Source organism: Camelus dromedarius, chromosome 1 (assembly GCF_036321535.1).
Source record: "Camelus dromedarius isolate mCamDro1 chromosome 1, mCamDro1.pat, whole genome shotgun sequence".
Classification (NCBI taxonomy): domain Eukaryota; kingdom Metazoa; phylum Chordata; class Mammalia; order Artiodactyla; family Camelidae; genus Camelus; species Camelus dromedarius.
Window position 1 is genome coordinate 18,702,004 of NC_087436.1, and position 26,033 is coordinate 18,728,036.

Genomic DNA, 26,033 nt, shown 5'->3' on the forward strand with positions numbered 1-26,033 from the left:
GCTACACTTTTATGCAGCTTTGTAAGCTACTTTTTGATAACAATATAGGGCTGTAAATTAACAAATAATAGTTTGGATTAAAAGTCAAGATTTAGTTGATTTGGAGCAAAATTAGGAATTGCCATCAGACCCACGGATTCATCTATTCTGTTCCTTAGTTAAGCACATACTGTATGCAAATATCAGCCCAATGCTTTCCTTCCTTAATCTTAACGGGGAGCAGATGGGAGGAAACAATTCTTCACATTCATAGGTCTCAGGTTAAAATTTAGCCTGGGTTTTGCAGTCTGGTAAGTTTGAATCCTGGCCTATTCATTTATTTGTACAGATGAGATAACACTGACTCAGCGGTAGCTCTGACTTTCTCAGAAAGGATCTGGGGCCTCCTATGCTCCTCCTAGGAGGTGGCTTTGGCAGGTTAGATTCCAGTTTCTGTAGCCACGTTCAAGGTGTGATGTTACGACTTCGGGGCAATCTAGCCCTAAATATTTCATATAAACACATAATGGTGACAGGTATTGTGAGTGATATTCTTCAGTAGGTCCAGTTTCAAAAAGACTTGCATGCTGCAGGAGCTTAAAAAGGCTCTCCGGTGGTCTGACTGGGGACCAAGTGTGTATCTGACTCCCTTGAAGTACCTTCAGCTTCGTGAGTTCCTTTTCTTGAGGATTTCAGCAATATAGGTTCTTTAACTGTGCTGTGGTTCTACTAAAACTCAGCAAAATCTCTCCCAGCCTTGGCACCTGTGGTGGCCTTCAATGTGCCATGATTCAAGTGTGCAGTGGCTGCCCAGACCAAGAACCGGTCCAGAGAGCCTGACCTTGTATGTTACTGACCTCTCTGCCTCTTAGTATTTACTGATTTCAACCTGGACCTGTTCTAGGCTTTTGAAAACAATGCAGCAGAAAACTCCAGTTATCTAAAATGCCACTGCTCAGAGTTAATGGTTTAAATTTTTGTGTATTTAATTCGAAGTTTTTTGGGGGGGCATTCACACATACGTACATATTCACTTGCATGTGAATTATATTGGTGTTTAACAATATTTTACTCTTTGAATAATATGATAAAGGATAATGAATGTTATTAAATATTTTCTGGAAGCAGGATTTTTAATGGTTATATTCTTTCCTATTAGATGGATGCTGCATTACCTGTTGATGCATTTCTTATTTTGGGGCTTTGGGTTTTTTTCAGTTTGTTGTTGCATTATAAATAGTACTTCATTGCTACTGTTCCACTTGACACAAATTCTTTCTTGATACATATTGCTAAATTTAATCCCTGAAAGGTTATTTCAATAATGTTCCCAGTGGCAGTAACTGAAAATAACATTCCAAGACCCTAGCAAGCCCTGAGAGTTAACATTTAAAAGATGCCCATTTGATGAAAAAGATTAACAAACTGTTTTAACTGATAAATTACTTTAACTGAAGGTTTTAGTTTGTACTTTTTTCATTTTTTAAATTGACGTTTTATTAACACGTAACCTTATATTAGTTTCAGGTATACAGCCTAATGGTTCAATATTTGTACATATTGCAAAATGTTTACCACGAGTCTAGTTAATGTCCTTCACCAGACATAGTTACCAAATAATTTGTACTTCTTTATATGGTTATGTGGGACTTTATTGTTATTCTGTGAATTTGTATGTCTACTTTATCATTTTTTAATACTGGAGTGTTGCAGTTTTTGTTTAAAAAGAGTTGTATATTTCCCACAATAAATTTTCATCACAGAAAATCAGCTAATGCAGAAAACTGGATAGAAAAAAACACCAAGTCATTCGTGATCTATTTGCTCAGGAGTAACTGCAGCTGACGTTGACATGTAGAAGTCCCTTCATACTCTTTTCTGTGCCAACATAAATCCAGGCCACAACCACCCACACTTTCTCTTCTGTTACCAAAATGGAAACACATACTGTTTTTGTCATCTGATCTTTCTCACATAGAACTATCTTGTGAGAGAAACAGCATGATGTAGTCAGGAACTTGGCCTTGGAAGGCCAGCTCCCTAGGTTGACATCTCAGCTTTACCAGTTAGTAGCTACGTGAGCTTGAGCAGGTTGTTTAATTACTCTGCATCCATTTCCTTAAGGAAATGGGCCCTGGGAGTAATTGAGAATAATTATAAATGAGAATAATTTATAATCTATTCACAGAGTTGTGAAAGCCAATGAAACAGAGCATGTGAAAAACACCAAGAACAGTGCCCGACACATAGTAACACCCAGCAAAAGTGAACTTTTGTTATCTTCTCATCGCAGCAATAGATTTGTGTGGCTAGCAGGGTAATCATTAGTGGTATTTTATTGTATCATCTGTTGTAGCTGGCTATCATAATTTCCTGAAACAATCCCCTTTTGAAGAACTTTTCAGTTGTTTGTAATTTCTCACTTTTAAACTTCACTAAGATGGATGGTAAATGGAGCAGCACAGAGCTGAAGAATGCTGGCTCTTAAAATTACTCACATGTCCCTGTGAATCCTGGCTCTGCCACTTACTAGACAAACTACTTAACCAAGTCTTAGATTCCTCATGTACAAATTAGATATAACAAAACTCTCGTAAGGTCATTAGTTACCTATCCCTGCAAAACAAATGAGCACATAACTCGTTGTTTTAAAACCACTGTTTCATTTGCTCATGAGTCTGTGTGTCAGCATTCTGGGCTGGGCTCAGCTTGCTGGGTCTCTGATTCTCTTGCTCAGGTTCCCCCATGTGGCTCAAATCGAATGAGAGCTCAGCTGTGGCTGGCTGGTCAAAACTGGCCTCCTTCCATGTCTGGTTTTTGGTGCTGGCTGTTGACAGAACTAGAATCTTCAGCAGCCGAGGGTTTCTTAACATTGTGGCAAGACTTGGAAAGCAGAGAGAAGGAAATCCTCTATTTGTGATGTGAGCTTGTATCTCACTGGTCAAACAAGTAACATGGCCAAACCCAGAGTCCCTGTGGGAGGGGACCATGCCATGGCAGAGACATGGGGAGGCATTGTTCACTGGAGCAGGCCATTACTTTACTGTAATGAATAATCTCTTTGTTGTAAGGATTATAATTTTGCTTGCTCATCCTTAAAATGTAGATGATGATAGTAGTGTCTACCTAAAAAAATTGTCAAAATCAAATGATCCGATGCATAGGTACGATTTTTCACAGTGCTGGAACATTCTACATGTCCAATAAATGCTAGTTTTTATCCGGAGTACTTATTTCCTTGGGAAATATATTGAGGTATGTACTCGATGAAGACATTAGATACTATTGGCAATACTATATTTTCATACTTTTCAAAAACCTTTGGGTCTTAATTGCTTTTGAAATTCATCACTCAGACAAGTAGAAAATAACTCATGGTATTCATTTACACTTCTTCAATTAGTTATATTTCTTTGTACGTAATTTCCATAGGTTTTTGATGCTCTGCATTTCTTTAGTGATTTGCCTATTTATTCTCCTTGTGTATGTAAAGGAAAATACATGTTTATTTTGAAATAATTTTAGACAAACAGAAAAGTTGCAAAGAGAGTACAGAAAGTTCCTGACTGTCCCTTACAGCATTTTGCCTTACCACGGTCCATGTGTCACAACTAAGAAACCAACATTAGTACATTTCTGTGAATTAAGCTTCAGGCTTTATTTTGATTTCACTAGTTTTTCCACAAATGTTCTTTTTCTGTTCTAGGATCCAGTCCAGGGTGTCACATGGCATTTAATCTTCATGTTTCTGTAGTTGCCTGTGATATGTGACAGTTTTTCATGACCTTCACAGTTCTGAGAGTACGGGTCAGATCTCTCACTTTGGGTTTGTCTGATGTTTTCTCATGATTCGACCGGGATGATGGGTGTTTGGAAAGAACACTGCAGAGGTGAGATGCCTTTCCCATCACATCCTAATCCTGTAGGGGGCACTTGCTGTCAACATGACTTAGCACTCGTGAGATTAACCTTGATCACTTCATACTGGTGGTGTTTGCCAGGTCTCTTCACTGTGAAATTATTATTTTTCACTTTCTATACTCTTTTTAAAAACTTTTCTTTGTAAATTGAAGCATAGTTGATTCACAGTGTTGTATTAGTTTCTAGTGTACAGCACAGTGACTCAGTTGTACACACATACACATTCTTTTTCATTACAGGTTATTACAAGCCATTGACTGTAGTTCCCTGTGCTATACAGTAGGACCTTATTATTTATCTGTTCTGTACGTAGTAGTTTGTATCTGCTAGTCCCAAACTCCCAATTAATTTCTCCATCCCCTCTTTCTATATTCTTATTTACTTTCTATACTGTTATTCTTTGGAAGCAAGTCACTAAATTCAGCCCGCTCTCAAAGTGGGAGATAGGGGTTGGGGTGCCACGTCTGGAAAGGGAGGTGTATTCACTTGCTAGGGCCACTGTAACAGAACGCCAGGAACGAGGTGGTGTAAACAACAGAAACTTACTTCTCACAGTTTGGGAGACCAGCAGTCCAAGGTGTCAGCAGGTTGGGTTTCCTCTGAGGCCTCTCCCCTTACCTTGCAGGTGTTACTGTGTCTTCTCATGGTCTTGTGTGAGTAGGTGTATGTCCTAATCTTCTGTTCTCACAAGGACACTGGTCCTGTTGGATTAGGAGCCACCATATGAGCTCATTTGGTCTTAATGAACTCTTTAAAGGCCCTATCTCCAGATCTCCAAATACAGTTACATTCTGAGTTATTGGAGGTTATGCCTTCAACGTACGGATTTTGGGGAGACAATTCAGCCTAAACAGCCTAACTCTATATATTATTTGGAACTTTTCTGTGAAGAAGACATGTCTTTTCCCCTCCATTTATTTATGTATTCAACCATTTATATCAGCATGGGATCCTGTTATACTTATTTTATACTTTGGATTGTAATTGAATACCATGCTAATAATTTTATTGCTCAAATTCTTCTACCTTTGCCACCAGAGACTCAGGTTGGCTCCTGTGTCCCTATACTCTTGTTCTTTGAACATCCTCACTTTCTAGTCCTACATGATGCTCCAGGATCATTTTGTATTCTTTTGTGCTCCAGTCTTGGAATTACCAGTTTATCGAAGGTGTTCCAGTGCCCTTTATCAGGGAATGATACTTAAACACCTATATTTGGGCATTGGGTGTCCCCATTTTTTTCCTAGAGGAATGAAATAATATTCTTATTGATGGGAACATCTCTCTATATTAGTGATACTGACTTTTTGCCTGTGTTATATGTTACAAAAGTTTCTTCTTTTATTAATCAACAAATATTTAGCATGGGCTTACTTTGTATTTGGCATTGGTCAAGATGATGGAGATACTGCAGTAAATAAAACTAAGTCCCTGACTTCATGGCACTTATATTCTAGAGAAGGCAATCAGTTAGTGAACAAGTAGGAAAGGAAAAAATAACGTAAGACCTATGAAGAAAAATAAAACAGAGTAAGGGCCAGAAAGCAAATGAGGGGATAAGTATCTTAGAAAGGCCAGCTAGGGATGGCTTCTTGGATGAGGTGAGATCTGAACAAAGACCTGAATGAAGAGATGAAACAAGCCATGGCAATAGCTGAGGGGTAGAACATTCTAGACAGAAAAAATAGGAAGTGCAAAGGCACTGAGGTGAGTGCATGCTCACTGTATTGTAGGGATAGTGAAAGAGGCCAATTCAGCTGGGGCAGAATGAGTGAGGGAAGCAGTAATAAAGGATGATACAGCTTGGGTTGCAAGGGTCCAGATCATACAGGTGTGATAAACACTTTGGCCTTTCTTCTAAGTGTAACAGGATACCATGGGAGGGTTCTGAGCAGAGGTAGGACATAATCAGATTTCTATTTTAAAAGTTGTGCCTCTGACTATTTTGTGAACAGTCGACTAGAAGGGACTAAGAGCAGAAGCAGGAATCCCAGTGGAGAGACTGTGGCAGTGAACCCCAGGAGAGGCGGTGTGGGTTGGGCCAGGGTTATGGTGGTGGAGATGGAGAGAAGTTGGAAACAGGACATATTTTGCAGCAGAACTAACAGCTTTTTTTGATTGACTAGAGGTGAGGTGAAAGGAGGAAAGGAGTTAAGAGTAACTTCTAAGTTTTGCACCTTAGCCATTGGATGAACTAAAGACTTTTTCTTGAAAAGGCAAACTGACGAAGAGCAGGTTCTGAAGAGGGAATCCAGAGCTGTCTTTTGGACATTGGTTGCCTAGTGACATTAGAGGGGAGATAGATGTCCAGTTGGCAGATGGATAAATGACTCTGGAATTCAGGGGTGAGCTGTTGGAAGTCATTGGTTTGTACACATACATACACACACCCAGAGTTTTAGAGATTAAATGTGGTTTTAATATGCCCATTTAATTTTTACATAATATTACTCACTATTTCTGAAGCTAACAATATCTGGGCTTCTTTAGCTTGTTATTTTAACTTACCAAACATACTATGACAGTTTTTCTAAACCTCCAATTCCATTTAGCACTGCTAGTCCATGAAGAGTAATGATTATGCCTATTTTTTTAAAGAAAAGGTATTATTTTGTACTTTTCTACTGTTTCAACAATTAAAAACAGAATAAAAGCACTAAAAGGGAAACTTTGGTTTCAATGACATTGTGAAGTGCACTGTATTGGTTAGGACTATATACATGGCAAGTGACTGAAAATCCCACACAAACGAAATATAGAAGGGGATATTCTGGTTTCCTTAACTGGGAACTTCATGTGGTAGGTGTGGTTCACACATCGTTGGGTCTAGGCGTTCAGACAGTCTCATCAGCCCTCTGTCTGTTTGTCGCTCTTTGTCTCTCAGCATCGCTTATCACCACTGTTTTCTTCTTAGGCTCTCTCTATGGCAACATATCCCTAGTGGCCACAAGCATTCTTACAGCTTGGGATCAAAGTGCAAAAGAGACATCCATGTCAATTCCTCAGAGAGGACTTGGATGAACCCTCCCTGGGCTGTTGTATGAGGAAGATGACTGATTCTGGTTGGTCAGCCTGGGTGGTGTGTCCGCTGTCCATGGCAGAGGGTGTGGAGCTGCTGGATGGATGGACTCATGGAATCCCATGAAGAGCCCGAGGACATTTTCCCAAAGAGACCCATGCCACACGGGCAGCCTGCCCATAGGTATGAAAGTGATTCCACCAGAGAGATGGGGTGGTATTTGTAGTATAGATGGTAAGGGTTCAGCAGTGAGATGACTTTTAGGTCCCCAGAGTGACTCTGTCAACTCCCAGGATTTTTCATTATTCAGTGTGGTTTAGTAATACTTACATACATGCCCAGATAAAAATTTTTGTCTTGAAATATTTCCATGAAGTAAACATGAACACAACATGTGCACACATGTGAAACATTGGATATGAAACTCCGTGACGAGTTAAAGCCTCTGGGACTGTGAAAACTCCTTCAGGAATGAAGACTCAGTACCCAAGCAAGCTGTGCACTTGGGGAGGCAGGAGGGAGTGAGAGGGGACCAGAGCTAGTTTCTAAGCGCTTTGCTCCCTTAAAAACATTACAGAAAGGTTATGTTGGTACAGAAATTGGAGTGACAGGGAACCCTTGAGTTGATCAGTGCAGTGTAGAGGTTAAGCTGGTAGGCTCTGGAGCAGGGAAGTTTTGTTCATTTCCTACATTCACTAGCCCTGGGATCACTGGCAAATTAAGCTCACAAAGCTTTAGTTCGTTTACCATTCAAATGGCTGACAGTAATCAGATTGACCTCAGAAGACTGTGGAGAGGATTACAAGAGATAACATAACATCATATGCTTAATACAGTGCCTGGAACATAGTTGATACTCAATAATTATGGCCTATAATGTTGCTACAAACAGTGAATTAGCAAATACCGGAGCATTGCTCATAGAGGAAATACAAGGTTAGGTTCCTGTGAGCCTCTGGTGACAACATTTTTGTCAACTGATCAATATATAATCTTGTTTTGTATGTGTTTCCGTTGAAAGAGACCTTATTTAACATATATTATTGATTCATTAACTTTGAACTCACAGCCAACAGCACTGTTATTCATGTCTGAATGAAACTTACTTAATACATGTGTTTTTCCCTCAAGGTACATTGCAGCCCTCGTGCACTTAGAAATGTGAGACAGCACTTTGGTGCTACGCTAGGTGGCCATTTTAAACAGTGAATTCCTAACAAAAAAGTACAAAAATGTGAAAAATATGGCATTAAATAGATAACGAAAAGGACACTTGTTCACAGTCTGAGAGTTAAAACAAGAAAGAAGGCAGAGCATTGTTTGTTCCACCTCTGTTGGGAATGTGTGGTTGCACCTCAAAATGCTCCCTGCTCTGAGCGTATTCACAGATGACCGTGAAAGCACTGGGAGTATTGATTTGAGATTCCAAAGGAATTTTAGCAGGTAGGCAAATGGAATCCGTGCATGATAAGAATCCACTGATTTCTTTATCTACACTGTGTGAAGTAAGTGTTATCTTTATTTCACAAATTAAAAAATCTCTGAGGTTTAAAATGCTGAATCACTTCCGTAAGGCTAGGCAGCTAGTTAGCAGAAGGTAAACGTTGCTCATCTAATTCCAGAGGCAATGCTTCCATCTTTACACTATGTATCTCACACATTTGAGAAAGCTAAACTATCTCTTGACAAATTCTGAAGTCAGCCAGGTGCTGTTCTCTTCCCTATGTTAGATTGTGACAAGTGAGACATCTCTCCTCCTATGTTTATCCCTGGACTGCTCAAACAGGATTTACTCTGTTTAATCAAATGCATCTTATTCTGAAACATATATTCTATTTCAGATAGTCTCACTGAATGGATCTTTCTTAGAAGTAACTTCTTATAATGTTCTTATGGTGTTCTATAACACGTAACTTATTGGAGTTACAAGTTCTCGGAGAATAGTTACCTCTTATCTTTCTTTATATGACCTCTCTCTCTTCTCAGAGGCTTTTCCCTAAGAAGTTTATTTCCCCTCATTAGAAAGATAATCCATGTTATTTCAGTGAATTTTGAAAACATAGAAAAGCCCAAAGAATAAAATACAAGTCATCCATCTTTCTTACACAAAGAATCTTTATTAACATCGAATATGACTTCTTTCCATTTCCCCTCTCTTGTTTTCTGTATGTATGTATGTCTATTCAAATTCACATGCAGGTATTAAGAACTGGGGCCTTATCCTATTTATTATTTTTAACTTTTTCATTTAAGAATGTATTTTGGAGATTTTAAACTGTCATTATATGGGTATGCCATGGTTTATCAAACGATTTAGATTGCTTTAAATTTTTAGCTATTTCAAACACATTTTTAATTGAGCGTTGCTTAAGATGAATATTAGTAAATGTTCCAATTGTCATGTGGAAAGAGAATTTTTGCATTGGAATATGTTGGCATTGTAAAGGCTTTTTGATAATTATTGGTAAATTGGTTTCAAGAAGGTTATATCAATTTAATTTTCCCACTAGCCTGTGGGCATTTCCACATGCCTGTGTCCTTGCCTTCTTGGAAAGAGGACATGATCTAGAGGCTTTACCTTAAGTTGCTTTATTTGAGGCAAGTAAATGCCTTTATTAAGAAGGGAAGGTATAAGTTTTAGAATGCTCTCCAACTGAAATGCATGATTCAGATTCTATTTCTCCTAGTAGTAGGCTATATGTGCCATGCAGTTATTTGTACTGTAATGAGTAAAGGGAGTGGGCGTCCCAGGGAACACCACAATATGAGTGAGGAGGCAGGGAAAGATGCACCCAAGAAGGAGACAGAGACTGAGAAGCAGAAAGATGCCAAGAGAACCTGGGGAGCAGGATGTCACTAGGACCAGAATGAGGCAGTTTCCAGAAAGCTGTAAAGTTTCCATTACACAACAGTGTAAATGCTTCGGAAAGTATTCAAAAAGCCAAGTAAGACAAGAGCTAAAAGTTGTCCATTTAATTGAGCAAAAAGGGAGGACGAAATCTGGCTGACTGTGGGCCGAGGTGCATGCGTCAGTGACCTGTTTTTTGCATATGCTTGTTTCTTTTTAGTTCCTGTTAGTTTTATTATTTTTTTTGAGTGTGTGTGGGGAGTGAATATACAAACACGGATTATTCTGGAAGCAGCTGGCACCGTTTGCTTCAGGCCACCTGCTTTGGGGGATCAGCAATTCCATAAATGCAGAGGCAAATAATTGCAGATACTATCTGCCTGCTTTTGAATCACCATAAAAGGCCAATTTCAATTTTGTTCTAAAAATGGGCCAAAGTTTTCCATGGACTCGTCTGGATGAGACATTCTAAAGAAGACTTTTCATCCATTCAGTAGCTAGGTGAACTCTTAGCAGGACGGAGTGGGTTATTCCAGCAATGAGTTGTTGGTGTTTCATTTTAGTGCCACCCCTGACCTTTGACAACAATTGAAATGTCACTTTTTGTTGCCGTGAGTGGCCCAAGTTTACATTTGAGTTTAAATCCTGTCTTCACAACCCCATTTAGAAAGAACTATAAGGATTTGTGTTTTGGCAACGATGGAGCAGGCATTACTAAGGTTAAGAGCAATGCATCAAATTCTCCATTTAGATGCTTCCTGGTGGCAGGGACATCCAGGTGAGAGGAACCACTCAAAAGTCTCTTGGGAGTAATTGGGAAGAGCTGAGTTCTTCCCATTCGGAGCTTTCTCTGCTTAAGAAGAGAATGGGAGATACTGGAACAATAATAGTGATAGCACTGCTGTTAATAGCTAATACTCACTGAGCCATTACTCTGATCCAGGCTACGTGCAAAGCCCTTGACAGTGTTATGAAATGCAATCCTCACCGTCATCTTTATGATTCATGAACCAGTAGATTTTATGGATGAGCAAAGTGAGATGCAGAGTGGTTACATTTCTTGCCTGGAGTCGCTCAGGTGATGAGAGGTGAAGGTGAGCATCACACCTTGGTCTCCTTGACTCCTGGGCCCTCCTCTCATCCATTGCTACTTCTTATGTCTGTAAAGTGCCTGGCACATAGTAGGTGCTCGCTGGATGTTCATTCTTTTCTCTTCCGGGTAGTGACAGACCGGGTAGAATGGCAGGCTTGCTCTCTCTTGTCAGATGGGATGGCCACACACCACGAACACCGCCAGGACACTGGTCGGTCAGGCTGGAATGACAAGCATGAGGAGGGCAGAGGTTACAGGGCTCTCTGGACCCTCTGGGGGATTTAAGAACATTATATAACCTTCTGAGTCATTCTCTGTCATAGTGTGGTATTGCCTGATCACATCCTTAGCAGCGGGTCATGATTTTTGTTACTAAGTAACTCTTAAAAAATTTTTTTTAAACTCATTTTTCTTTACTAGCTGAAGACTGATGTGATTGGGGGGAATGAGGAGGTTTTGAAAGGAATGTTCTGCTCTGGGGTCAAGGAGAGGAGTTTCTTCCTATCTGTCTGGAGCTGATTCAGGAACTGATGAGGAGCCGAGTTTCAAGTCCAAAGGTACAGGAGAAACTGGCTTTTTTTTCTTTACACAGAAACATGAAATGTCCTTGCTGTTTCCAGTGCTTAAAGGCCTGAGAGGGTTCAAAGAGGAAGGCTAAAGTTTACAGTTTCTTACTACCCTGCTCAGATTTTGCTTCTGTTCATGGGGGAGGCTGGTGGAGAAATTCATAGTGTCAAAGCCAGATCCTTGTTTCATGGTGTAGGTCTTGGAGGGAGCACCATCACAGGCCACGGGCTTCCCCTGGCCTGACTAGGGAGCCCTCCCATTACCCGCCCAGCTTGGATGAAGGATGCTTGACCCTTACTAAGAGTGGAAGTACATTTAGGGACACATATAACAACAGTCTTTTTAAAGCAAAGAGCTAAAATCCTAATCACACATTTATGGTTAAAATATAGCATGAGTGCCTGATTTCGAACTCTGTATTGTATGTAATAAGTTGCATTAATAAGCTTTGCATCTGTCTATAAGGCCTCTGGGTTTCACCTACTTTGGGATACATACTGGAAACAAAAGGGAAAAATGAACTTGAGTGGCAGACGGGGTTTGAATTATAGCTTCAGGATTTACTGGTTGTAGAGCTTGGACAAGACACTTGAGCTCTTTAGTGGCCTGTTTCCTCGTTGGTAAGCTGGAGTGAACAATACCTCATGGAGTTGTTGTGAGGGTTGAGTCTTAATAATAATAATAATAATACATGTAAAGCAACCAGCACTATGTAAGGGTCAGCTAGTCTCATTTTTGTTATTGTCGTTGTTATGTTAGAAAATGGCATATGCCTAGGGGTGGGGAGACGCCTTACAAGACAACAGCAAAAATTGTTAAGAAAATTAGTTGGTGGAGTTCTCTGTGTTCAAGCTGTATGTAAAAACAATGGAAAGTTCACAGTGAGATGCCACCTCACACCCACTTAGATAGCTATAATTAAAACCAAAAACCAAAAAAAGAAAAGGAGAAACCAAAATGGAAAACAACAAGCGCTGGCAAGGATGTGGAGACATTGGAACCCTCTTACATTGCTGGTGGGGATGCAAAATGGCTCAGCTGCTGTGGAAAATAGCTTGGCAGTTTCTCAAAAAGTTAAACATAGAGTAACTGTGTATGTAACCCAGCAGTTCCACTCCTAGTTTTATAGCCAAAAGAAATAAAAACAGTTACTCAAGTATTTATACGTGAATGTTCACAGAAACACTATTGGCAATAGTCAAAAGATGAAAACCATCCAGATATTCATCAGTGCGTGAATAGGTAAACAAACTTTTATACAAACAATGGGATAGTATTTGGCCATAATTTATTGAGGAATTAAGTACTGATCTGTGCTACAATATGGACAAACTTTGAAAACATTATGCTAAGTGAAGGAAGATGGACACCAAAGGTCACATATTGTATGATTCCAGTTTATGAAATATCTGGAGTAGGTAAATCTGTAGAGAGAGAAAGCAGACTGATAGATGCCAAGGAATGGGGGAAGAGGGAATGGGGAGTGACTGCTTAATGGATACTGGGTTTTATTTTGGGGTGATGATAATTTTTTGGCAATTTTTTGCAATTTTGAGGTAATACCTTATTGTAGTTTTGACTTGCATTTCTCTAACAAATAGTGATGTTGAGCATCCTTTCTTGTGCCTGTTGGCCAACTGTATGTCTTTGGAGAAATGTCTGTGTAGGTCTTCTGCTTGTGCAGTACAATTTTAAAGTGACAAAAACTAGCCACATGCATTTGAGATTAGGTTGAGAGGGTCAGTTTGCCTGCAAAAAATTAAGGATAGTGGAAGATCAATTTGAGTCATAGAATTACCTCACTTACTGAATATTAGCTTAGAGGCAGGTTAAGAATTTAGCCTATAAATGGGGGCATAAGGCACACTGAAGCTGGAGAAACCCATTCTGTAGAGGAAAATGCTGGTTAATGAAAATGTCCACTCTTTGCCCATCATACAATGCTTTTTTAATCCATATACTGGCTAAACTTTTTTCCTGGAGGCAATTTGTCAAATTTCCCTAAATGTAAAGACATTTACATCAGTAGAAACTATTTTCGTTTCATTTATTTTATCACTGTTTTTACTATTTGTTAAATGTTGGTCATTAAATCTTTAATGTTTTAAACTCCAAATAAAAGGAAATTTTAATTTTTAGCTGATTGTTTTTAATGTTTTTTTTGAAAATGTATTTGAATAGGCACTATTCAATGTTAATAAATGTTAAATATTTAAATTTTCCTCTTCATAAAGAGGTAAAATGTATTCTATATATGAATACAATGATTTGAATGGTACTGATTTTCAACAAGAATGACAAATAGCTTTAAACAGAATGGCATATGTTTTAGATTATTATATTTCTATATGTAGTATTAAGTGAAACAAAATATTTTTGCCTCCATAAATTAAAAAAGTCAGGCAGCCATTATGCGTGGCTTTTCTTTAGTAAAAGAGAGATCTTCCTAGTTCAAACATTTTGTGACATAACATCCTTGTTTTCTTTGTCCTTCTGACTGTGGCCATGATTCAAGATATGGCCATTCTATGGCCCTCAAATCCTTATCTGTATTTTAAAGTGAGGCATATACTGCCAGAGGTGGGGGAGGAGGAAGAGGGAGGGAGAACATGAAGTGGAAATTTTCAGAAATTAATTAAGATGAAGTAGACCCAAAGAATGTAAGCTGCATGCATTAAATTTTATGCCCGTTGAACTGCAGAAACAGTCTTTGGAATACGTTAAGTTGAGAAAACCAAGAACTGCTTGCCTCTATTGAAATCCTTTTAATTATGAAGGAAGAAGGTATTTTGTTACTATATGACGGATTTCTATTTGTTGACTTTTATTCAGGACTATCATCTTTAGGCACAAAGAGAAAAACCTAGACATGGCAATATAAAGAAGGATTTTCTCACTTTTTCATTGGTTGGAGTTTGGCTAAACCATAAGAATGAGTATCAAGGATGGAACCTTGTTCCCAGAGTTATTCGCCTCTTCTGTAGCAGACTGCGGATTTACCATAACTCCTGGCTGTGTTTAGAGGGTATGAGGGACTTTACTGCAACTTTCATAGAAATCAATCATTCATTCGTTCATATAGTTATTTATTTGTTAATTCATTCATGCAGCAAATATTTATTGAGAACTCTGCATCAGGCACAAGTTCAGTTCTCTGGAGATGTGTTGGTGGACAAGACAGACAAGGTCCTTGCTCTTGGGGTGCTTGTATTAGATGGGGGACACAGACAGAAAACAACCAAACACAAATGAACAGGATATTTCAGAGACGGGACAGTGCTATGAAGAAAACACAGCCGCAAAGAGAGGGATTCACAGCTGCTATTAGGGAGAGTGACCTGGGAAAACAAGAGGAGGCGACATGTCAGCTGAGTCATGAATGACAAGTAGAAGGAAACTGTACATCTAACCTGGGAGCAGAGTGTTCTGGGCAGAGGGAGTAGCGAGGTGCTGTGGTCTCAGCAGGAACAAGCTCGGTTTATCTGAGGAACAGAGAGAAGGTTGGTGTGGTTGGAGAGGAACCATCGTATAGAGGAGTGTTAGGAGGAAAGGGCGGAGGAGGGGGGCCCCATCCCACGGTGTCTTGGAGGCTGTGCTCTATTTGATTTAGGACACACAATGCCTCCTTTGTGTTTTGCCAATATCACAAAAACATACGCAGTTGTAGAGTGAAAAATCTCCTCCCTTCCTGGCTTCCTTCATTCAAGGAGAAATAATCAGTTTATTTTTCTCTCATTGAATTGATTAAAAATAAAACCCAATTATTTATGGTTCATGTAGGTGAAGCCGGAAGAGAATTAGAAAAAAACTAAAGAGTATGTGTTTTAAAATGCAAGGTATCACCACGAGGAAACTATAAGACTACAAGGCGGTCCTTCTTTAGCTCCACCTGAATTTGAGGTGCGCCTTCAGCCAAGTCTACATGGGCCAAATGTAACATAAGACTTAGCCCATCTTGCTCAAGAATGTTGGAGAATCTATCATTTCATTGTATGTGATTCATTCATGTTCTCGTGATGGAATTACGATTAAACTTTGAGGCTGATGAAACAGGGACAGGAGCCCAACAAAGTTAAGTGTGGGCATTTCCCAGGAAGGCAGGTTCTCACTAGTCATGCAGAGAGAGGCTCAGCGGAGAAGCTGAGGTCAGCCCCTCAGCCATGTGTTCAGTTAGCAGGAAAGTCCAGGACAGCTCGGGGACCACCTTTTGGGGATAATAAAAGTGCCTCCATTTTATAGAGAATCTTTTTGACCCCAAAGTTGGGAGACTTGTTTACAAGTGTGATGTTTGATCTTCATTTTCCTCAAAGTAACTGAACACTCAATTCTTTTCTTTTTTGTTGACTGTTCCTGAAAAATATAAGGAGTCTGCATGGTTTCATAAAAGGATGTATTTCCAATTTTGAAACAGTGAAAAACAGTCTTCTCCAAATACCCCTTTACTTGCTTCATTTAATTTTCCAATCGCTTGATCAACAGATATTTATTTTTAGTGACAAGCTCTGTGGCAAAATCAAGGTCATCTCCTTCATGAAGCACTGCTTTGTAACTAGTGGGGCAAAGGGCTCTCTGAATTCCAACCCAGCACACTGTTTGATGGCGGTGTTCCTTGTGAGATGTTTTGGTGGATTCCGTGTGGGAAGACAGCATGGGATGGTGGCAAATACACAGGCCTAGGTTGCCGTGTGAGCTCAGACAAGTTCTTTATACTTGCTGAGGAACCTCTGTTTTGACATTGATAAAATGGCAGTAATACCAACCTGAGGGGTTTTGTGAGCTTAAACTAGGTTCCGTGTGCATAGTGCCTGGTAAATAGAAACACTAGGAAAAGAACAGCTCATACCCTACTTTGTGTAAACTTAATTAATTGCCAACATTATTGACTAAAATCTTGAGGTCTTTGGTGGGGAAAGATAGCTCTTCTCTCTCTGATCTCTTTTTCCCTTTCTAAGGTAATACTTCTCTGTTTCTGTCTTCTTTAAAAAATAATTTCACGTTTTAAATGGTGAGCCTCAGGCACATCTAACTCCTCACTAGAGCAGGTTTTCCAATCTAGCATGAATCGGTCAAGACATGTCTTAAAAATTGATCATCTGATTGACTAGTAATCAATTTTATGGCTTCTAAATTTGGTACCTTAAATGTAGAAATGATAGTTAATTACACATAGTTTTCAGAAGAATCACGTAAACTATTAAAAAAATCCTGTCTCACAGCTAGAAGTGATGTAGAGGATCTGGAAACATTTTTCTTTCTGTGCTTGGGGTTAATTTTCAGAGTCAGCTGTGTGAATATCTTCCTTCATTTGGAAAGATTCTAGTTGTTTGGTATGTGAACCTTGTCTGATAAGCAATCAGCTAAATCTGTGGTCCTGGAAAAAATGAGTTAGAGCGAGAAGGGCCATATGGTTTGTTAAGTTACATAGACAATGTTGTAGGTATTTTGCCATCTGTCTCACAAAGCCTTCACTTATGCAAAGAACACTGGTGAGTATGTCTGGCAAGGGGCAGAATATTTTTAATACTTTTTTTGGGGGGGTGAGTAATTAGGTTTATTTATTTATTTTAATGGAGGTACTGGGGATTGAACCCAGGACCTCACGCATGCAAAGCTAACACTCTACCACTGAGCTATACCCTCCCCACCAGACATTTTCACTTAGTGAGGCTAAATCATTGTTACGGACTGAATGTTTGTATTCCATCCCTCGCCCCGCCCCAGTTCCTTTGTTGTGATCCATCCTAATGTGATGCTATTAGGAAGTGGAGTCTTTGGGAGATAATTAGGTTGTGAGGGTGGAGCCCTCGTGAATGAGATTAAGCGCCGTTATAAAAGAGACCCCAGAGAGCTCCCTCACCCCTTCTGCTTTGTGACAATACAGAGAGAAGACAGCTGCCTTTGAACCAAGAAGCAGGCCCTCCCCAGATACTGAATCTGTCAGTGACTTGATCTTGGACTTGCAGCCTCCAGAACTGTGAGAAATATTTATTAAGTTACCCAATCTATGGTATTTTTGTTAGAGCAACTCTAATGGATGAAGATCATGATGTGTACCTGTAATTGTTTTAGGATATGTGGGAGCCTTACTTGAATTTTACAACAGATAGCAAAAAGACCTGTACTTAGGAATAATAGTCAAGAATCCTACTTCCATGAGTAGCACCATCGTGCCATCCAGTGTCCTAAGCCAAAAGTCCTGTCATTCTTACTTCCATCTCCCGCACCTTTCATATCCAAAGTATCATGAAAATCCTGTCATTTTAATGCCTATATATTTCTTCTGTCCTCCACCACCTCTACCCTAGTCTGGAATACCATTGCCTCTTGTTCAAACTGCTCATTAGCTTCCAGTATTTTCTATCTTATCTGTCACTCTTGCTTCATAATATTCCAGTCAGATCTCCACATTGTAACCCTGTGATCTTTACACAAGGCAGTATGAACATAATATTCAACACACTGTTTTCATGACTTAAAACTCTATGATTGAGTCCCAGGGCTCCTGGAGTAAAGTGAGAATCCCCTTAAAATAGCCTGAATGGCCATGGACCCTACCTCCTTCCCAACTTCATCTCGCTCTGTGATCCCTCTCATTGTTCAGTGCACTCACAGTGGCTTTCTTTTCTTTTGTAAAATAGACTGGCTTCCTCCCTCTGCCTCTGGAGATTGTCTGCTCTTTGCCCTTCAAATGGCTTTTCTTCTCATCATCATTCAGAATTGAGCTCACATGATCGGTCTGTGAGGCGAAAGTCCTGTCATAGCAGAGGGCACCTCTTCCCTTCCTGGCACCTGCCCCATTTCAGTTTGACACTTACTTGTGTGGCTGGTGTGTTTTGTGTTTGTCACTTCTCCCCTATGTTCTAAGCACCTAGACAGCAAGAACTTGCTCACCATTTATCCCCAGTGCTCACCTCAGTGCCTGATATGTATAAATCACTCAATAAATATGTATTTTGAGACTCTAAGCTCCATGAGGGCGGAGGCAATGCTCATATTGTTCACGTGTGTATGTCTGATGCAATAACCATTTCTTGGATCTGTCAACAAATTTTCAAAACACTTTCCATTTATTATCTTATTTGAGCTTCCTAACCACTCCTTGAGATGAGGATATATGGCAGACAACCTAAGTTTGCACTTCTCCTAATTTGTTGGAACTTGATCTTGAACACAATACTTCTCTAAACCCATTTTTTATTTATTACCTTGCTCTCCATCAAAGACATTAAGTTGTTTTCCTGATTTTCAATTCATTCTGAAATTTTACTATTATTCCTGAGTCCAGGGCTTTTGGTTATGCATTGTAAAATGTAGATAAGGACCCCACATCTCAAAAATAGTTGTAGGTAAACATCATTCATTCTTACTAAGAGTGTTCCCACCAGATACACTCAGCAGAGTGTTCCCTTACATGGATGAGAGCTTTGTAACACACCTGACAGAACATCTGCAATATTGTCTGTATAACTCCCCAAACCACATGGCCTCTCTAACTCATTTTTCTCAAGACCATAGTTTTAGCTGGTTGCTCACCAGGCAAGGTTAACATATAGAACTGCTGTAATCTTTCAAAGTGAAGGAAGATCTTCCCACATCTGACTGTGAAAATTAACTCCAAGACCAGAGGGAAAAGTGTTTCCAAATTCTTCTGCATCCTTTTAGATGTGAGGGAAGAAATGTTAAGCCTCGGTGGTCTTCAGTTACCAAATGAGGATATGAATGTCCGTCCCATAGGGTTACTGTGAGGATTACGATAACTAAAATCAAATGGAGTATATGAGGATACTTTACAAATAGTAGTTTATAAATATAAACCATTATTTCATAGGTATGTATGGAAATGAGCTGAAGTTTAGTTATTAGGCAGATCTTTATCCAGCTGAGGATTATTTCAAACTATTTCCAAATTTTTTTCTTTTCTCTCTCTCCCTTCTTTTCTCCATTCTTCTTGTCGTCCCTCCTTCGTGGCCAAGTCAATACTTTATAAACTACCTACTAAAATCTCTCTCCTCTTATCTCTAATCTCTTATCCCTACTTCCTGTTTCTAAAATACTCTCTTTTAAACTTTTTATGCTCTTTCCTGCTGTAAACCTTCTTTAAGACCAGTGCCCTGACCTTGTCATCATCATCTTCTTTTTTTGGTGCATCTATCCCTAATTTCTGGAATAAAGTAGGTGTTAATAATGTTTTAGTTTGTTTCAAACAGCAAAATCTGATAGCTGAGAGCACAGATTTGGACCCACCATCCCAGGAAGTGCTTAAGACCATCCACTGGGATGTGGAAAGAAACTATGAGGACTTTATTCCTAATTAGTTTTCTGCTCATACCTTTCAAATTTGTAATTTATGTTTATATTTTGTATGTATTTGTGTTTGCATAGTAATGCATGTATATACACCCAAAAAATATATATGTATTGGGAATGACCAAGCCCCCTTGTCAGCAAAGATAGGATCGAATATTCTTGCCTAGAAGGAGAGAAGATACTAAATAGTTGCTGAACAGTAATCCAATTTACAACACTTATAAAAAGCATGCAATAAAAGATGTGTGTCCATTGGCCTTGTCCTAGAAGATGAGGTCCAAATGTCATGTGGTGGCCCTCCCAGACCCAAGTCTGCCCTTCTAGTCTCATCTTCCATTGCTACCTTTCACACACACTGTGATCTTGGGTGTCTAGACCAGTTGGGTGCTATCCTCCAAATATGCAATGAAAGTTTCCACCTCTGCCTTTCATGGACAATAACTCTAACTATGAAGTAAGTTGCTGCTGGTGGGAATGAGGGATTTCAGGTCACCACATCCAAGGGTTACAGTGAAAAGTAGTCTGGGTTGGGTCAGAGTGAGGATCCTGGAGGTCAGTTTGACCTGAGAGCAGCAAGAAGGCATATTTCAGAAAGGGCAACTCTCAGTTTCAATAGGGTTTGAGTTATCGGTCAAGGAAGTACAAAGTATTCATGCAAGGGATTCAGACCCAGCTCTTGAGCTGGGTACAGTTCTTGGCATCTGGGGAGGCACTCAGAAAATGTTAAAAGAGATTTCTGTGTTCCTCTACGACCACCTCAGACAATCTCCACTATCACTCTGGTCTGAGCCACTACCATCTCCAGTCCAGAGTTTTGAGACAGTTGCCCCTACTTGTTTTCCTTTCCTTCAGAGAGAGAGCCCTCACAGTGCTCTCCAAGGTCCTACATGATCTGGCCCCTCGTTTTCTCTCTCCCCACGTCTCCTACAGCTGGACTTCCTCTCCACTCCAGCCCCACTGGCCTTCACACTGTTCCCTGGATGTGTAATTCCTCCATCTCACCAGTCACACTCTGGCACAGACAGTTCCCTCAAAACAAATGATATTAACAAGAATCACATGACTTACTCCCAGGCCTCCTTCAGGGCTTCTCTGAAACATGGCCTTCCTGTGGAGGCCTCCTGTATACCCTGTCTAAAACCGCACGTCTCCAACACAACTCCAGTCCTCTGCCATTACTGTTCTCCAGAGCGCTCTGTACTATGTAAGATGTTTAATTTTTACTTGTTTATTGTCTGATTCCATCCATGGATTGTAAGCTCTGGGAGGGTGATTATTTTTGCTGGTTTTTTTTTTTTGCTTTAACACTAAGAATAGTTCCTGCCCATCATAGGTCCTCAATCAATATTTGATCAATCAATTAAAGAAAATTTCACTATCTTTTATAGTGATTTCTTTCTCCTTTATCTCCCCAAAGCACTTCTCTGTACCCATTTCATAGTATATGTCATATTCTAGCAGTATAGAATTAATCTGTATGTTGGTTCTCTCTCCCACTAGGATGGATATCCAGTGCTAAATTCTGCATGCTTAATACGTTTTTAAAAATGAATTGTAGTTATGCTTTTAGAGACATTATCATTTTAGTTTCTTCTGCTGAACCACTATTGTCTGTCTCATGTTTAAAATTGATCTCTTCTTAAACACTAGTAGCTGTATTCTAGCTGTTTATGTGGATGGCCCATCCAAATACAGAGTTACTACATTTCCTCAATTTTCCATATTTTTAAAAGTTACTCTTTCTTTGGGCTTGGATGACTGTTTTGTTGAGAGGCACAAAATGCTTGATATTACTCAGAACAATCTCAACTTTCAATAAAGATTCAAGTTAAATGAAGAAAGTTTGGGACAGACGATGGGAATGGGAAAGAGAAAAAAAATAAAAGATAGATACAGATTAGGTACCACATGCCATTCACTTAACAATTCTTGTTAAACTACTCCTAGGATAGGCACTGGATGGGAGTATTTCCACATTCCCTCTTATAGATAGCTGCTGTTTACATTGTTCAGGTTGTGTGCTGCACAAGGGTGCCATAGCAAACAGGATTGATTCCATAGGTATACATGCTTATTATATTGAGATTTTTAAACTATTTTATTTATCCTAAGTGTTGGATCCAGAGAGGAATTGCCTGCATATTAATTACAGCACATTTCTGGCTTGTGACAGTAAGGAATTTTCCTCTATTGAAACCAGCATAATGTGACAAATTTCTAATGGAAGGTTGCATAGGGGCTTAATACAGCAGAAAAAATTTGTATTATTCTGCTTTACATTACAAAACAGGAATAGATTTAATACTTTAAAAAAACCAACATTTTGATCAAATAACTGGGCCTCTAAACAAGAAAATTCTTATTAAATATCTTGGTGAATATCTTTTTAAAAATCCCCTATTGGTTTTAGTACACTGGCTTAATTGGGTATCATATGCTACAGTTTATACCATCTGCCATTTGTTTCCTAGACCAGAATTGTATTGCTAAGTTACCAGTTAATTTACAAGTACTTATATTATGACACAAATTACTAAGTAATGATTCAAACCCTGTTAATAATCTACAAAGTATATTTTACATAGATACAAATTAGATTACCATGTAACAATTTATTAATTATATTATAGTACTGAGTATTTTTTTTACTATGGAAATGTTCATGCAAAAATTAACTACTTAAAATTTAGAGACATGTTATATAATATTTTTAAATGTTATAAATTTTTGAAAAAAGGTGTATTTTCCCTCGGATGTTGAAAAGAAAATTTAAATAAATTATTGGTATCAGAAGAGATGTAATTGGGAAGTTGTTAGAAAAAAAGATAAAGAGAAACTTTGGCTAGTTAAATAAATAGAAGAGAGAAATAGAAGACCAAAAAATAAAAGAATTTTGAAACTAGAATATTCAGCAGAATGCAGCATAGATATGTCATTAATGGAGATGTATGTAAATTTCCCTTCCACCTCAATGTCTACTCTAAATGAACAATTTCAAGAACAATTTGAAGGGGAAAAACACAAAAGAATCTTTTAAACTGAACATTCTATTTGGCATCCAGGTTTATGGCCATCTAATTTGAATATGAAACACAAGGATATGCCACTCCTGTTGAAAATGATCCAATTCTTGTAAGACAGTATTATATTACAAAATAAACTGTAGGTAAGAACATATGATTATACACGAATTCTCCCAAATGTTGAAAATGATTAGATTATAGTTATTTTACGTCAAAAGATTCTTTTGTCCATATTATAAATACTTTGGGGATAGAATAAACTCCACTAATGAATGATGAAGTAGTCAAGGACTGTCAGCTTTTATTATGTATTCTTACTAAGAATGGAAAAAAGTGTAATGCACATCAATAGTAATATAAGTGCTCAAAACTGAAATACTGTATAGAAAAGTTTCATAACTATCGATGCTACAGAGGTTATTCAAAAAGAGAAAAATATTGTCATAGTGTGATGGCCTCTTAATATGAGTGATTCAGTTTTTGGCAAAGCTATGTGTTAGCATTGAGAGGATTATTCAAGAAATTTTGTGAGTGAGATAATGGCAGTTTGCTATATTTTGCAGACACTGTAGCAGAATTGTATGTTATGGAAGACATTTGCACAAAATAGAAACATTGGCAACATAATATACTTCCTGAAGGATGGAATAAAAAACCAAAATTATGAAATTATAACAGAATAGTTTGGATAAAAAGAAATGTAAAACATAACTGAATTATTTTAGATAAAATCCCTAATGTATGCCAAGTTAAGAGCAATTATTGTTAGGTTTGTAGATTATAGAAATGCATATATTTCCATATGTGAACTCTTGGATTGGAATTTTCCATGTAAATTAAATAACTAAAGAAGAACTGTGTACATTTCTTCGGGACTAAATCACTTACGAAAACAATAATAAAGGTAAAAATAGATTGAGGGGCCAGGGATTTAAGTGTATATATAGAAAACATAACAGGTTGCACAAAAGTCTTTATTTTTTGACCTGTCCGTTCTTTACACTTGATCATTAACAATGCAGTTAAAAATATTTTTTGACATCACTAAATTTTCCAACTTCCAAGAACTAACCAATGACTTTTTGACTTCAGACATTGAACTGTATTTAAAACCACATTTACGAAGGATAAAAAACTTAAAAACCTTTGTCAAAAACATGATGAAGTCAACTGATAACATTCTGTCACTGAAAACTAAATTAAAGTGTGTTGTGCACTTTTAGAAATTGCTGATGATGTAATGAAAGATACCTAAATACATAGATGTATTAACAATACAGACCTATAAAGAATAATAACATGCAATATAAATACAGTAAATCTAGATCATAATAATACATAATAATAATATATAATAATGTCATTATATAACCATTACTGCTGGTACATAATAATGACATATGCTTCTCATTTTAAAAAGTTTTCAGTACCAAAAGACTATCACAAACAATATTATACTGTATATTACAGGGAAATATATATAAGACCTTGTGGTAGCTCACAGCAAAAAAAAAATGTGACAATAAATATATGCATGTTCATGTATAACTGAAAAATTGTGCTCTACACTGGAATTTGACACAACATTGTAAAATGATAATCAAAAAACGTTTAAAAAAAATAGACTGTCACAGCCTTCTCAGAGTTCTAGATCAGGGGTTTGCAAAAGGGCTAGGTAGTAAATATTTTAGGCTTTGTGGGCCATTTGGTCTCTACTCAACTTTGTGTTGTAGTGTAAAAGCAGCCATATACAATACGTAAGCAAATGAGCAGGACTGTGTTCCAATAAAACTTTATTGGTGAATGCCAAAATTTTAATTTTATGAAGTTTTCATGTATCATGCAATACTATTAATGTTTTTTCTCCTAATCATTTAAAAATGCAAAAGCTATTCTTAGCTTATGGCAGTACAAAAACAGATGGTAGGTCAGACTTAGCCTTTGAGCCGTTGTTAGCTGACCTCTGTTCTAGATGACATATATACTTTGAAAAACTGTAGAAATGAATTACTACAAGTACGTAAAAATTTACAACTGAAGTTGACTGATGAACATACTAACGAATGGCACTGATAGCGCATCATGCAGCCTTAATTTACTGCATACAGCTCCAGATACTTATCTGGCTCTCAGTTTACATTCAACTCTCAGTATCAGTGCCAGTGGAGACTTTATTCTCACATTAAATATTTAATAAACATGATTTAAGATCTACACTATTACAAAAAATACAGGCTAACCCAGAGGCCATTTCTATAGAATGAGACAGTTACAAATAATTATTGGAATTGCTGTAATAAATTTATTCACCATGGAAGAATGATGTGTAATTATTTTAAACAAATTACTATATTGTAATTAGTTGGCATTCTTTATTACTCTGATTACAATTTTTAATTTTGTCCTTTATGTTCAAGAGTTGGATTTGTGAATTTCATAAAGAGTGACTTTATGAAGTCACTGTTGTGGTTGTTGTAACAGAAATAAACACTATGCTGACTTAAAAAAAATTTCTACGGGAAGAAGAGATTTCTTTTTCTAATTTGTATTGAGGCCCTGTGTAGACCAGTGGAAGCCAGTCCTTGGTAGGGGTGGAGAGCCATATCCTAAGGGAGAAAGATTACAAAGATGAGTAAGACACAGCTCCTGGTCTTAGGGTGCTTCTGTGAAGCTGGACGTTTTGCAGTCCTAACATCTCTTTTAAACCGTTCCTGTTACTGTTTTCTTCCATAGTTGTGTTTCAGTGCAGTCCAGAGTTTCACTTTGTTTATTCAAATTTTTTAATTGAATTATATTCAGTTTACAATGTTCTGTTAATTTCTGGTGTACAGAATAGTTACTCAGTTATATATATATTCCTTTTCATATTCTTATATTCTTTCTCATTGTAGGCTGCTACAATGAATTGAGTATAATTCCCTATACAACAAGTAGGACCTTGTTGTTTATCTGGCTTTGTGAAGATTTCTTTGTAGTTCCAATTGTACAAATCTTCTGCCAAAGTTCAGTAGGTATCCTGTGAGAATTGTTGGACGTGTAAATGTCTTTTTGATGTATTCATGGGAGAAGGTGAGCTCCTTGTCCTTCTATTCCACCATCTTCAAGCCCCTCCTCCAGGGCTTTACTTTAAAACAAAACAGCAACTAAAATCTATTGTACCTAACAGCAATAAAGCAAAAAATGATGAAAAAAATAGAAGCCGCTCGTAATGTCAGTATGTTAATAAGCTGTGATGTGTAAAATCTTACATTGTGTGAGGTTTTGATTCTTTAGTCT

At 38.1% G+C, this 26,033-nt stretch overlaps 1 protein-coding gene and 1 non-coding gene across 2 annotated transcripts in view; one reads left to right on the forward strand and one right to left on the reverse strand.

Moving 5' to 3' along the window:
- Positions 1 to 26,033, forward strand: part of TTC29 (tetratricopeptide repeat domain 29) — a 646,928-nt gene that overhangs the window by 66,189 nt on the left and 554,706 nt on the right. The window lies entirely within an intron of this gene.
- Positions 16,996 to 17,068, reverse strand: TRNAA-UGC (transfer RNA alanine (anticodon UGC)). Its single transcript has one exon. It is a non-coding gene; the product is annotated as a tRNA-Ala (tRNA).